The sequence below is a fragment of the Ursus americanus genome, chromosome 5 (assembly GCF_024610735.1).
Source record: "Ursus americanus isolate L20-20 chromosome 5, mUrsAme1.1.p, whole genome shotgun sequence".
Lineage (NCBI taxonomy): Eukaryota > Metazoa > Chordata > Mammalia > Carnivora > Ursidae > Ursus > Ursus americanus.
Window position 1 is genome coordinate 11,109,912 of NC_142131.1, and position 15,370 is coordinate 11,125,281.

Consider the following 15,370-nt stretch of genomic DNA (forward strand, 5'->3'; position numbering starts at 1 on the left):
TGAGGCCTGATTTGTGACCCAGTATGTGATCTAATCTGGAGAATGTTCCATGTGCACTCAAAAACAATGTGTTTTCTGCTGCTTTAGAATGAAATGCTCTGAAAATATCTGTTAAGTCCATCTGGTCCCGTGTGTCATTCAAAGTCCGAGTTTCTTTGTTGATATTCTGCTTAGATGATCTGTCCATTGCTGTGAGTGGGGTGTTAAAATCACCTACAATTATTATATTATCAATGAATTTCTTTAAGTCTCTTTTTGATTGATTTATATATTTGACTGCTCCCAAATTAGGGGCATAAGTATTTACAATTGTTAGCTCTTCTTCCTCGATAGACCCCTTTATTAGATATAGTGTCCTTCTTAATCTCTTATTACAGTCTTTGTTTTAAAATCTAATTTTTCTGATATAAGTGTGGTTACTCCAGCTTTCTTTTGATATCCATTAGCATGATAAATGGTTCTCCATCACCTCACTTTCAATCTACAGGTGTATTTAGGTCTAAAGTGAGTCTCTTGTAGGCAGCATATAGATAGGTCTTTTGTTTTGTTTTGTTTTTTTGTTTTTTCTATTTAGTCATCCTGTATCTTTTGATTGGAGCATTTACCATGAAGAATTAAAGTAATTATTGATAGGTATGTACTTACTGCCATTTTGTTAATTATTTTCTGGTTGCTTTGCGGTTCCTCCCTGTTCCTTTCTTCTCTTGCTCTTTTCCCTTGTAGCTTGATGGCTTCCATTAGTGCTATACTTGGATTCCTATCTATCTATCTATTTATTTATTTATTTATTTATTTATTTATTTATTTATTTATTTATATCTATTACAGGTTCTTGATTTGTGGTTATTGTTACATTCATATATAACATCTTATGTGTATAGCAGTCTATAATGAAGTTGATGACTACTTAAATTTGAATGCATTCTAAAAGCTTTCTAAAAGTCTTCCAGATTGCGGATTCATTTTTCTACACTGTCTAATCTCTTGGTTCCCTTTAGTATATTTTTTTATTTCAGTTATTGAATTCCTTAGTTCTGACTGATTCTTTTTTATATTTTCCATCTCTTTGTTGAAGTTCTCACTGAGTTCATTCACTCTTTTCTCAAGTGCAGTGAATATCTTTGTTGATTACTTGGAATTCTTTATCAGGCATATTGCTTATTAGTGTTTCATTTAGATCTTTTGCTGTGATTTTGTCTTGTATTTTAATTCTCCTCATTTTTTCCAACTCTGTGTTTGTTTCTATGTATTATGGAGGTCAGCTACATCTCCTGGTCTTGAAAGTAGTGGCCCAGTGTAGAAGAGGTCCTATGGTCCCCTGTTAGCACAAACCCCTGTGGTCACCAGAACCAGACATCCAGGGTGTTTCCAGTGTGGGCTCTGTGCACCCTACTGTTGTGACTGAGTCATGGCTACCCTTGGCCCAGTTGGTTGCTCTGACCCAGTTTGCCTGCTGTGTGTACACTGGGCTGGGTTTGGTCCACTATTGTCGAGAGGCCTGAGACCACTGCAGGCTCCATGTGGGAGAGGGCAGGAGTCAAAGTAGGTGTCTACAATCTGCCTCTCTGCCACAGCTGTAGACATACAGAATGGCAGGGCTTTCCCCTGTGCAGCCAGCTAAGAGGACTGGCTGCAAGAACTGCAGGGGTACTGTATGGGGGCTTATTTCCCCCTCCACAGGGAAGAGTCACTTTAAGGTGTGCAGGTTTCACACAGTAGGGCAGGGTGGGAGCCACTTTGGAGCGAGCCTGCTGAAGCTGGTGGTTTGGATGAGGTGAAGCTGAGGGATAACATGGGGGTGGGGCATGGAGTACTAGCAAGGTAGATGGAATATCAGGGCCGGTTCCTCCTATCTAAACTGGGGGAGAGGAAGAGACATGACATCTGCCAGCACTTTGCTCCTGTAGAAATCTGAAGATCCCTGTGCCTCCAGCTCATGTTCTGAAATTAGTAAATCATCATTTATACCCCACTCACTTTTCAAAAAAAGTAATTTGCTACTGTGGTCAATTTAGGTCAATTCCAAATTTGGGATATTATGAGAACTTCTGTGAATACATTTCAGTGTTTCCCTATTTTTTGTGTGAATATCCAGGATAAGTTTCTAGGAGTTATATTGTTGAATATAAAATAATGTACATTTTACATTTTGATTGATATTTCTTTCCAAAAACATAATACTAAGTACTGACGTATAATATGCAACATATAATATGTGTTGCATTTATGATTTCTTTTACAAATCATCTGTAATTACATAGCTTTGATACGCACAAGGAAGATGAGCACCATCTTTTATCCCTGAACAAATAACTAGTTATGATAAAAACATTTTGTTGAAAATTCCAAATTTTTGCCACTGGCTGAAAAATTCAAATATAATTATATATTAAACTCTAATACGAATTTGGTTCAGTTCTCTTTTGTTGATTCTATTCTATTTGGATTCTTATTTCTTTTCCAGTGTCAAATATTTAGTTACTTTTTTAAAAGAATGTAAGATTAGAAAACTCTTAAAATTCCTTACCTCGTTTCCATTTTCAACCTCTTGATCATTAATTATATTTTGTTCTTTTATGGTTACTGTAGCTTACTTTATTTTTAACATTTATCATTTTAAATAAGATATTAAAATTGCCCTGCAATTATCAGTTTGACTATATAATTTATCACATCATTAGGAAAAATACAGAAATTGACGTACTATCATTTTCTGTGACCTCTTCTCTCTATACTTTTTTCAATTTAATTTTTACTTTGTCTGTAATATTTATTGAGTTAAACTGTACAAAATTGGTATTTTTGTAGAGGAAACATTTCTTCTATCAGCTATCCAATATGAGTCAGGCTATTATATTCTGTTATTCATAATTCTTATAACTCTTTGGCTTTAATTCTGTATTTAGATATTTTCCATATTAAAAATGCAACATTTTCAGTTATCTCGTTAACCTCCCTGCACAAGTCCTATGATTGTGATATTTCCTGACCTCATCTAGCACTCATCCTACTGTCCTAAGAATTATGAAAGGTATAGTATTAGATTTTTACACAACTTTGCATGTGTGTATCAGTATATTTTATATTTATTGTACTATAATTTAAATACATAAAATCTACCACTTTAAAGTGAAAAAATGAGTGGTTTTTAGTATACTGCCAAGGCTATACAACCATCCTTAGAAATTCTAGGATATTTTTAATACTCCACAAAGAAACCCCATAGCAGTTATCAGTCAGTTTCTATCCCCCATTTCCCTTGGTCACCAGGGGGAAAATACACTTTCTGACTATATGGATTTGCTTAATCTGAATATCTCATACAAATGGAATTATAAAATAATGTGCATTTTGGCTTCTTTCACAGCATAATGATTCCAAGGTTCATTGATGTTGTAGTATGTATCAATTGTTTATTATTTTTTATGGGTGAATAAGTCACATATATTTATAAAATGGGTGAATTTTATATAAATATGTAAATTTATATATTAATACAGTATGTTATATTAACAAATATATTAGTTATATAATTATGTAATCTATATTCATATATAATATATAATAGAAATATACATATATATTCATTGGTGTATATATATATTTTTTTTTTTTCATACACTGATGGACCCTCGGGTTGCTTCCATCTTTTGGCATTTGTGATAATGTTCTAACATTCATGTATAAATTGGTTTGAATACCTGTTTTTAATTCTCTGTTATGTAATTTCTGTATACAAAGAAGTGATACATGGGGTTATATAGTAATTCTATCTTTTTGTGGAACTGCCAAACTGTTTTATCCTTTGGGTGAAATCATAGTTTCACCAGCAATGTACGAGAGTTCCATTTACTCTATATCTTTGGCAATGTACTTGTTTTATATGTGTTTTTACATTATTACACCATTATTTCAGGTGTTAAGGGGTAGCACATTATGTATTATTTTGATTGCTATTTCCTAATGAAAATGATGTTGAGTACATTTACATGTGCTTATTGACCATTTGTATATATTCTTTGGAGAAATATCTATTCAAATACTTTTCCCAATTTTAATGGGCTTATCTTGTTATGTTGAGCTATGAGAGTTCTCTATTTATTTTAGATACTAGACTTGTGTCATATGTATGATTTGCAAATATTTTCTTCCATTCCATGGGTTATCTTACTACCAAAGGATAGTATCCTTTGATACACAAAACTTTGGTGAGTTCAGGTTTATCTTATTTTTTCTTTGGTTACTTCATTTTTGATGTCCTATCTAAAAAACTTTCCCAATCCAAATGTTGCAAAGATTTGCACCTATGTTTTCTTTTAAGAGTTTTATAATTTTATCTTATTTATTAAAATTAATTTAGATATTTGATCAATTTTGAGTTTATTTTTATATGGGGTGTAAGGTAGGGGTTCAGGTTCCTTCCTTTGCACTTGAATATCTTGTTGTTCCAGCAACTAGATAAAAAGATGGTGTGTTAAAAAGATGATTCTTTTCCCCCATTAAATTTTCTTAGCACTCTTGGTGAAAATCAGTTGACCATAAAAGTTAGGGTTTATGTCTGGATTCAAAATTCTGCTCCATTGAGTTATCTATCCTTATGATAGTAACACACTTTCTTTCTACTGTAGCTGTATTGGGTTTTGAAGTTGGGAAGTATGATTCCTTTAGCTACCTTTTCCAGATTTGGGCAGCTATTCTGAGTCTCATATATACATATAAATATATGTATATTTATATATACAAATATATATGAATATTAGGATCATCTTGAATATTTCTGTTAAAAAAAAAGGAAGTATTGTTATCTTAACAGTACTAAGACTTCCTATCCATAAACATGAGGTGTCTTTCCATTTATTTAGGTCTTTCATTTCTTTAGGCAATTGTTTATGGGTTGATTGTACACATATTTTACCTCCTTGTTTAAACTTATTCCTAATTATCTTATTATTTTCCATGCTGTTATAAATGGAATTGTTTTCTTAATTTTAGGATCGGATTGTAAATTGCTAGCATATAGAAATATAACTGAGTTTTGTGTATTGATCTTTTGCCTTGCAACCTTCCTGAACTTACCATTTTTATGATCTTTTGTGGATTCTTCAAGGATTCTTATATATAAAATCATGTCATCTGCAAATAGGCAAGAAAAAGAAACAACAATACTCAGATTGAATTGGAAAATGTAGAACTATCTTTTATGCCCTGTCTAGAACTCCCATACTGTGTTGAATTAAGTGACAAGAGCAGACTTTGTCTTTTTCCTGATCTTAAGGTAACAGCTTTTAATTTCTCACCAGTAAGAATGGCATTAGTTGTGGGTTTTCTGTAGATACTCTTCATCAAATGCATTTTATGCATCTACTGTGTGTATTTTCCCATTTTCCCCAGTGTTTTATTAATATATTGATTTCTGTATGTTGAACCAACTATACATTCCTGAGACAACTCCCACTCGTTCACAGTGTGGGTATATGTATGTGTGTGTATGTGTGTATGCAATCCTTTTAAGTCTGGTTTGCTATTATTTTGCTGAGAATATCAATATCCATAGAGGAAACTGCCATACAATATTTTATTGTGAGAACTTTGTCTGGCTTTACCAGGATAATACTGGCATCCTAAAATGAGTTAAGAAGTGTTCCTATATGTCTTTTTTATTATTCTTATATTAGTCACCATACAGTACATTTAGTTTTTGATGTAGTGTTCCATGATTCATTGCGTATAACACCCAGTGCTCATTGCAATATGTGCCCTCCTTAATACCTATCACGGGGCTATTCCAATCCCCCCTCCCCCCTCTGAAACTCTCAGTTTGTTTCCCAGAGTCCATAGTATCTCATGGTTTGTCTCCTCCTCGGATTTCTCCCCCTTCATTTTTCCCTTCCTTCTCTTAATGTCCTCAATGCTATTATGTTCCACATGAGTGAAACCATATGATAATTAAAATTGTCTTTCTCTGCTTGACTTATTTCACTTTGCATAATCCTCTCCAGTTCCATCTATGTCAATGCAAATGGTGGGTATTCACCCTTTCTGATGGCTGAGTAATATTCCATTGTATATATGAACCACATCTTCTTCATCCATTGTCTGTCGAAGGGCATCTCAGCTCCTTCCACAGTTTGGCTGTTGTGGATATTGCTGCTATGAACACTGGGCTGCATGTGCTCCTTCTTTTCACTACATCTGTATCTTTGGGCTAAATACCTAGTAGTGCAATTGCTAGATCACAGGGTAGCTCTATTTTTTTCTTTTTGAGGAACCTCCATACTGTTTTCCAGAGTGGCTGTACCAATTTGTATTCCCACCAACAGTGTAAAAGGATTCCCCTTTCTCCACATCCTCTCCAACATTTGTTATTTCCTGCCTTGTCAATTTTTGCCATTCTAACTGGTATAAGGTGGTATCTCAATGTGGTTTTGATTTGAATTTCCCCGATGGCTAATGATGTTGAACATGCTTTTTTAAAAAATAAGTGTTTAGAAAGTATTAGTGTTAACTCTTCTAAATATCTGGTTGATTTCACCAGTGAGGTCATCTGGTCCTGGGTGATTCTTTGTGTGAAGGTTGTTTTTATTATTAACTCAGTCTGTTTACCTGTGATACATCTATTCAGATTTTATTTTTCATCTTAAGTTTTGATAACGTGTGTCTTTCTAGAAATGTACTCACTGTTGTTTAATTGTTTGGCATATACTAGTTTAAAGTTTTCCCTTATCTACTTACATTTCTGTGAAGTCTGTAGTTATGATCCATTTTTAGTTCCTAATTTTTCTTTTTCTTGGTTGTTGTAACTAGAGTCATCAATTGTGTGGATCAATCAGTTTTTGGTTTTGTTCATTGGTTCTTCTATATTTTATCTCATTTTTGTTCTCTGATATTTACTACCTCCTTTTGCTTTGGATTTTGTTTGCAGTTCTTTTACTACTGTATTAAAGGTGGAGATTAGGTTCTGATTTGGGATTTTTTTTAATCTTTTTTGGGGGATCCTTTTTCTTGGAGACATTCATAGCTGTATATGTCCATCTGAGCACTTATTTTTTGTATGTGTCAAGTATTGATATTACAAAGTATTTTGTAATTCCACTGTGGTTTATTATTTGAGTCCTTGATTAATTTGTTGTTTAGTAACCACATATTTTTGAATTTCTAGAATTTCCTTCTGTTAATGATTTCTAATTTCCTTTAATGTGTTTGGAGAACACACTTTATATGATTTCCATCCTTTAAAAATTTTTGAGGCTTGTTTTATGAACAAACATAGGATATGGTCTATCCTAGAAAATGTTCTTTGAGCACTTAAGAAGAATGTGTGTTCTCTTGTTGGGTAGAGTGTCTGTTAGTTCTAGTTGACTTGTTCAAATCTCCTATTTCCTTGATATCTTCAATTTGTATTATACATTAATGGAAGTTGGGTATTGAAGTCTCCAAATGCTGTTGAAATATCTCTTTCTGGGGCACCTGGGTGGCTTAGTCGGTTAACGGTCTGCCTTCAACTCAGGTCATGATCCCAGGGTCCTGGGATCGAGCCCCACATTGGGCTCCCTGCTCAACTGGGAGCCTGCTTCTCCCTCTCTTGCTCAGTCTGCTTGTGCTCGCTCTCTTTCTCTGTCAAATATAAATAAAATCTTTACCCCAAAAAAAGAAATCTCTTTCTGCCTTTATACCTTATACAATGGGTATACTTGTTGCCACATTTGATGGTGTCCCACAGGTCTTTGAGGCTCCATTTATTTATTTTTTAAAATTCTTTTCATTCTTCTTTGCTTGTTCTCAGACTGGAATTTACCTTTTGTCAGTTTTGCTGATTCTTTCTTCTGTTTGCACAGATTTGCTGTCAATCTTTTCTACTAAATTTTTTATTTCAGTTATTTTAGTTTTCAACTACAGAATATCTATTTGATCCCTTGTTATAATTTCTCTCTCCTTATTGATATTCATTATTTTTTGAGAGAACATTCTCATGTGTTCCTTTAGTTATTTAGACATGGTCTCCTTTAGTTCTTTGAACACATTTAAAATAGCTAATTTATAGTAAGCTTAACATTTGGCTTCCTTGGGGATAGTTTCTATTGTTTTTTTTCTTTTGCGTGGGTAACACTTACTCGGTTCTTTGTATACATCATGATGTTTTGATGAAAAATGTACATTTCAAATACTATAAGGTGCAAATCTGGAAATCAGATATTCCTCCTACCCAGAGTTTATTAGTGCGCTTGCTTTTGTTATTTGGTTAGTGGCATTTCTGAACAAACTTTAAGAAACTCTGTTTCTTTATAATGTGTGCCCATTAAAGTCTCTTAGTTTGCTTAGTGATCAGATAAAGACTAAATAGGGATTTTTTAAAATTCCTAGAACAATTAAGTCTTCCAGTCTTTGCTGAGGGGCTCTGTGTTCCACACACAACCAGGAACTTTAAACCCAGATTTAACCTTCATTTCCTACCATGCAGAGCCTGAGGGAATATCAGAGGTGAGACCTTAAGAACTTCTCATGTGTTTTTCCTGTACATGCACACAACTCTATGAACGAATGATGCTTCCCAGGAATATGTCAGAGTTCTTTTAAGCCCCTGTAGATGTCTCATTCTTCACCTTTCCCTCTTAAGATTTTGGTTCATGTGCTGTCTCTCCCAACTCTTATAAATCACTTTAGGCAATCACGATGTTAAAACATTTGACAAATACCTCTTGGGGAGAAGCTTTTAAAGGCACTCAGCAAGTTCAAGTGAGATGAAATTAAAATAAGCTATTTGAGTAGAGTCATCCAGAGAACCACTACTCAGGTCAAGTAATTACTATTCTTTGGAAATAAAGTTTGGAAAGAGCTACAGTGCTGTTTTGCTTCGATACCAGGAATATGGCCTATTGTCTTTTCAAGACTACTGCTGAGCTGTAGAGTGGTAGATGAATCTAGAGTGAATTAAATAGCACAAAGCACGTTGTTGATGCTGAGATTCAGCCATTTTTCTTGAAGAAATGCCATCTCATTGCTGAAGGCTTCGGTTAATTTTCAGAGTTCTGAGAAATTTGATTCTGACAGTTTTTGGCTGCTTTTATTGCTTCTTTGGAGTGTTTTTACCCCACCATTTCTCAGCTATCACCCCATCATTTATTTTCATTGGAAACAGATATTTCTCTACTTTGAACTTGCATGGTTCTGTGACAAAATCTAAAGGGAGTCTTCTTTTTATGGTTGTTAGAGGATTTTCTTGACAGAATGCCTAAATATATATAATATATAATTATATATATATATATATATATATATATATATATATATATATATATATATATATATATGGAACCCAAATGTGCCAAATGTTTTTGTCAGTGTCAGTTATTTTATGACAATTTTACTGGAACACTTTTGTCCCTTTGAATTAAAATTTCAGTTTTCTGAAATTTTGCAAAATTTTTTTATTGTTCTTGAAGTGGTTAGCAACTTTTTTGTATATTAAATTGCTATAGTTTTGTTTTATCCCCGTCTTTGTCTTTTTCCTTTTCATTAACTATAATTATTTCATACTTTGTTATCAAATTATTTTCTGTTTCTTAGTTACTAAATCAGTTATTTGCTCAGCCATGATGTTTTTCTCCTTACTTAGCTTGCCAAGATCCCTTTTTATTTCATTCTTTTAAAAATTACATTTCTTTTTACATTTTTCCATTGTACAACAAAATAAGGTGAATGTCTGTTTCTAAGGTTTTATTTCCAAAAGGCACTTATCTGACATTTGCATTCATTTTCCTTTTTTTCTTTGGTAGCAATTGTCATAGCTGCCCTCACATATCTTTTCCATATATGTATCTGTAAGATTAGAAATCTTATCAAAATAGTTTTTCTGTAAAACATTCATCAACTTATTTAACATTTATGATTACCTATTAGGTTTCAGTGATTATTCCTATTATTAGAATACACAATGAAAAATAATTCCAAATATCCCTACCCTAATTCAGCTTGTATTTTATCAAGGGAAGGACAGAGATAAAATTTAATCCTAGTCCCTGTACAACATACCTGGTAAAATACCATAAGACAAGAATAGAGTATGGGTATTATGGCTTGAAATTGAGAGCACAATTATTGAGACATGGCGTGAACCAGGATGATGTCACTGACGTGATAAGGACAAATGTCTTGGATTACATGGATGTGCAATCTTAACTCAAAATTGTGACTTGAGTGTTTACGTACTGTATATTTTACGCATCTCTTCCAATGCAGGAGATTTTGAGGAAAAGCATGTTTGGTAGTACCAATACTTACACAAATGAAAACTTTTAACCTACATATTTTCCTGCCCGATTTTTATATATAAGCTGTTAATGTCAAACTTAAGCTTTCCCCCTCTCCGTCAGAGTGAGCAAATAGATACGTTAGTCAATCTTGATTGATTGACTAATGTTACAAAGAATAAGTTTGCTGAGGGGATAATTTATGGAAAAGGCCCTATCTCCTAAATTAAAAAGAAAATGATGAAAATAAAATCATCTCTTCAGTTAAATGGGAGATGCCCACAATTTGGAATAATAGGAAATAAGAGTAGAAATCAAGCTAAAATTCAAGGAGGCTAAAATGTGAGTTCCAAATAGCAGCTCTGATGGTCTGAATTGGTCTGGAACTCTATCTCTAGACTTCCGTTATATTTCTGGTGAGAAATTCTTAGCAAATGCATTCTCAATGATACAAAATGACAAGGATAACTCATCTGGTAACTGCAGTATCAAAAATCTTGCATTGTAATTCACTCCTAATCACGCGTAGATTTTTGTTGTTAACATCTGGTCAGAGATGATCAGTCTCCCTCCCTCTAGCAGTTATTTTCACTTGACAGTATCAGATTTCAACCTACATGAAATCAGAATCTTAGTATAGAAGAAAAAAATGCTGAGGAATTTCCAAAATTAGACATTAAACCACAAATCCAAGAAACAAAAAAATTATTTAAACCATTGAAAACTAATGGCGACCAAGGACAAAGAGAAAGCTGTAAACAGCTGCCAGAACAACAACAAAATGCTACTTACGGAAGGACAAGGATTAAGAACTACAGCAACCTTTTCATCTGAAACCCTACAAACAAGAGATGTGCTGAAAGAAAAAAACAACTGTCAATGTAGCATTCTATATACAGTGAAAACAGTCTTCAGAGTTTGAGAAATAAATACTTTCAAGGAAACAGAAACTAAGGGAACCCATTGCTATTAAAGCCAGTGTGCAAGAAATGTTAGAGAAAGGTCTTTAGGAAACAGCCATGAGATCAATCAGAAAATTAGACTGTCAGTAGTAAGATGTGAAGAATGTTGAAAATGGAAAAGATACAGGTAAATACAGTATGTTTTTCTTTTTCACAGTTTTTCTAATACATAACTGATGAAAAACAGGCCAAATTATATTACAGAATAAAATTCAGGACAATGATGGCACAAGTGATGGGAAAAGGAAAGGGTTTCACACAATTAAAAATTGTTTACACTGCACGTGAGGTGCTATAATTTTATGTTACAGCAGTTAAGCGTCTGCCTTCGGCTCAGGGCGTGATCCAGGTGTTATGGGATCGAGCCCCACATCAGGCTCCTCCGCTAGGAGCCCCTTCTTCCTCTCCCACTCCCCCTGCTTGTGTTCCCTCTCTCACTGGCTGTCTCTATCTCTGTCGAATAAATAAAAATAAAATCTTTAAAAAAACAAACAAAAAAAACCCAGAGCAACCAGTAAAATAGATGTTTAAATAATGTAACCAATAAATTAGATTAAATGGACTCATTAAAAACTGCTAAATTAAAACCAGGAAAGGAAGAAAAAGAGAAAAAAGACACAAGGACCAAATGGAGAAGATAGACACCAGCTAACAAGATAATCAATGGGAATGTCAATGATCTAAACCCACAAGTTAAAGGAGAATTTTACATAAAAAATAATGATCCAACTATATGTTGTGAATAAGAAATCCACTACAAATATAACAAAATATAACATATGATAAAAGGATGGAGAAAGATGCAATCAATAATTAACCAAAAGAAATCTGGAGTAACTATATTAATTTCAGACAAGTTATAATTCAGCACAAGAAATTTTTTCAGGGATAGATGGGAGCATTACATAATGATAAAAAGGGTAGATTTTACCAAAAAGATGTAAGAATCCTAAATTTGTATTCATGCGTCAACAGAGCATCAAAATACTTGGGGAAATGATAGAAAAGAAAGGACAAATAGATGAACTTGTAACTGGAGATATCAATATGCCTCTCAGAAATTGACAGAACAAGTAGCCAGAAATCCAATAAAGAAACAGATAACCCACAAGACAGTATCCATCACTTGGATCCATTTGAGAGTTCTGGAACTCTCCATCTAACAATAGTAGAATACACAGTCTTCTCAAGTACACATGGAACATACGTCTAGGTAGACTGCATCCTGGAGCATAAAACCTTAATCAATTTAAAAGAACAGAAATTACACAAAATATGTTTTTGGGCTGTAACACCATTAAACTCGAAGTCGGTAACCGAGAGGTAGAAAACCTCCAGGTTATTTAGAAGTTAAAAAACACATCTATCTAATGCATGAGTTGAAGAGAAAGTCTCAAGGGCAATTTAAACTAGCTGCCTTTTCTAACTTTCCTCTTAGCTTTAAAGAATAGTGATGGATGGCAGCAGTGACACTTTGAATGGAAAAGTTATACAACATCAGCCTCTTTATAGACTCCCTCCCCACCTACTCAAGAGGCATCTTCCACAGTACCATTCTGTGTGGTAATAAGAATGAATGTCAGATTTTGACCGCTCATCTTCCTTCCCCTCTAATACTGGGAGAAGCATAGCTATTGTAGAGTTTAAGAGCAGTAGTGATCTTTAAATGTGCTTGCTTTGTAACCTGTTAAGATAAAATGGTAGGTATTGAATTTCTGCTACTGTCTTCCCTTCCTTATCAATATTTGTTTTGGTAGGATTTTACTAAGAAGGTTCTGCCATTCAGTTTCGCTCTGTTCTTTTACTTGGAAAATTTTTCCAAGTATTTGCTGTTTTTTTTTTTTCAGTTGTGCCATATTTTGTGTATAGTGAAAGGCTTTTCACTCAATGCTAAGTTTATAGCATTTTTTAACAAGATTTCAGTTGACCAACTCAGTTAATGACACTATGGGCCTAATTGCAAGATGAAATCAAAGGTAACTTGGCTGGGAAGGAATTTGGTGTGAAATGAAAAGTCATATTCAGAGTTCTGAGTGATTTCTAGGCCCACTATGCAATTCTTAATTAAGAGATTATTTGCTCAGCCTCCTCCTTAGAAAAAGAAGATGGATTTTCAAAAGTACTATACTAGGAGCAAAAACTGATAATAACAGCAATTTCTTAATTTAGTCCATTAGATTTTCCTTTTATCATCTTCTCGATTACCTTTTAAATAATATTTTATCTTGCAAGGAAGCTTTGAAGATGTAGCTTCTGATAGAAGTTTTAGAGAACACTGCTCATGTTTGATACATGTGCCCACTGAAAAACCCTAGTCGTGACTCAGAGTACTTTTCAGCATTATTTTCTCTTAAAATGCCTAATATATTTCATGGTCTCCTATAACTTAAAGGTAAACACAACTTTAGTGAAGAGATCCAAAAGATTATTTCTCATTTTGTTATTTCTTCTGAATTTCTGATAGCCTATTTTTCCTTCCTATTTTCCTTTTTTCTTAGGTAACTATGAAAATATTAAGCATCAAATGTAGTACAAAATTTTTATTTAGCAATTCAAATAGTTACTAATTACAAATTAAAATTAAACAATAAGTAAGGGCACCTGGGTGGCTCAGTTGGTTAAGCGTCAGCTCAGGTCATGATCTTGGGGTCCTGGGATGGAGCCTCACATCTGGCTCTCTGCTCAACAGGGAGTCTGCTTTCCCTCTCACTCTCCCTCCCTTTCTGTTGAAGAAAAATAAGTATTCTGCTTTAGTTTAGAATGTTGAAGTTAAAGGCTTTTATAACAAAATAATTTTGTTTATAATTTTATATAAATTGTATATGTTATATAGTTGATAATATAAATTTTGTATTATATATAGAGAGAATATAAACATTAATGGTTGTAACTAATGGATCAAAACCTAACATAATCCCATTAAATATACCAATGGGAAAAAAATATATAGGGAGAAAGAAACATTTCCATTATCTTCAAAATAGGAATACAGTTGATTTAGTAGAAGCTTTCTTTAGTTGGGTGTAGGAAATTAGTGAAATTTTGTTTTAAATATATTCCACTAATGGTCATCCTCAAATGATTTAAACAGATTAAACAAGGGAATATTCTTTGTGGGGACCTCTGTAAGCTGTTGGGGACTGTCTGTTAACCCTATATTTGTCTTTCATTTGTTATTTTAAAATAGTTTCAGATTTACAAGATGTATGCAGAGACTTTACAGAACATCACAGCATAGCTGCCCCTTGGGCAGTGTATCATTTTCTTAGAAAGTTCCCATATACTGCCTCATGACAATCCTTTCAAGCGGATGGCATTGCCATTTAACAGATGGAAAAAAAAAGAAGGGTTTCTCAACCAGTGTGTCAGGACTAGAATTATATTTTCATCCACCTTGTCGATACAAAATGAGTAAAGCTTTTTAAAAATTTAAAGAGAAGGGAAAGGTGTTTAATTTGGGCCCAAGTCCGGACAGCTGCCTGGGATGCACAGTCGTCACAAAGAGGACAGTGCTCCAGGGAAGGAGCATTTGCTGCAGGGCTATCTAGGTTTTTTCATGTAAAGAGACAAATCATCGTGACGAAGGACATTCCAGAAAGTTGCAGACTTATTCTTATGTTTTTAGTAGGTACAAGCTGCATGACTTTAATCTTATGAGAAGCAGAGAGGGGTTTTTTTTTGGTGTTTTTCCCCCCCTTTATGTTTAGAATGCTCCTTTTTGGTTGGTTAATTTAATTTATTGGACGCAGATGTACAGTGTGTGGTCAAGGCAGAGAAAGAGCTATGCTTTGAGGTTTTTTGGAGTCATTTTGACCTTGGTAAATGTTAAAGTGATAGCTTCCCTGCGAGCCCACAGACAGGACCTATGAAGGTTAAAAGTTGAGAATTTCCTTTATCGACTCACCTCCATAGCATTTACCCTTTACTGTATCAACAAAACGTAATACCCATTATTCTTGAGTAATACGTTCAGAAGAACACTAGTTCAGGATTTAGACACTGGAATTTCAGCACTGGTTTTGCAGCTAAAAACCTTTGTGACTTCAGGCATGTAAGTGAACCTCTCTGGGCTTAAATTCCTGCATCTTTAGGAGAAAGGAATTGAAGTAGCTAAACCATAAATCTCCACCAAGCTCTAAAATTGTACAATTAGATTCATTG

At 33.9% G+C, this 15,370-nt stretch overlaps 3 long non-coding RNA genes across 5 annotated transcripts in view; 1 reads left to right on the forward strand and 2 right to left on the reverse strand.

Annotated features, from left to right (window-relative positions):
• The window catches only part of LOC148110036 (uncharacterized), a 29,322-nt gene extending 18,226 nt beyond the window's left edge, over positions 1–11,096 (reverse strand). Inside the window, exons 1-2 of the long non-coding RNA XR_015724362.1 lie at positions 11,040–11,096; positions 5,077–5,133 (exon numbers count right to left, since the gene is read on the reverse strand). This is a non-coding gene — a long non-coding RNA (uncharacterized LOC148110036). The remainder of the gene's footprint in view (positions 1–5,076; positions 5,134–11,039) is intronic.
• Positions 1–15,370, forward strand: part of LOC123799277 (uncharacterized) — a 541,652-nt gene that overhangs the window by 523,327 nt on the left and 2,955 nt on the right. The gene's annotated exons all lie outside the window — the stretch shown is intronic.
• Positions 13,696–15,370, reverse strand: part of LOC123799280 (uncharacterized) — a 512,492-nt gene continuing 510,817 nt past the window's right edge. Inside the window, exon 9 of one of the 2 annotated variants that reach the window (XR_015724367.1) lies at positions 13,696–13,932. This is a non-coding gene — a long non-coding RNA (uncharacterized LOC123799280). The remainder of the gene's footprint in view (positions 13,933–15,370) is intronic. The other variant, XR_015724368.1, reaches the window with a different exon arrangement.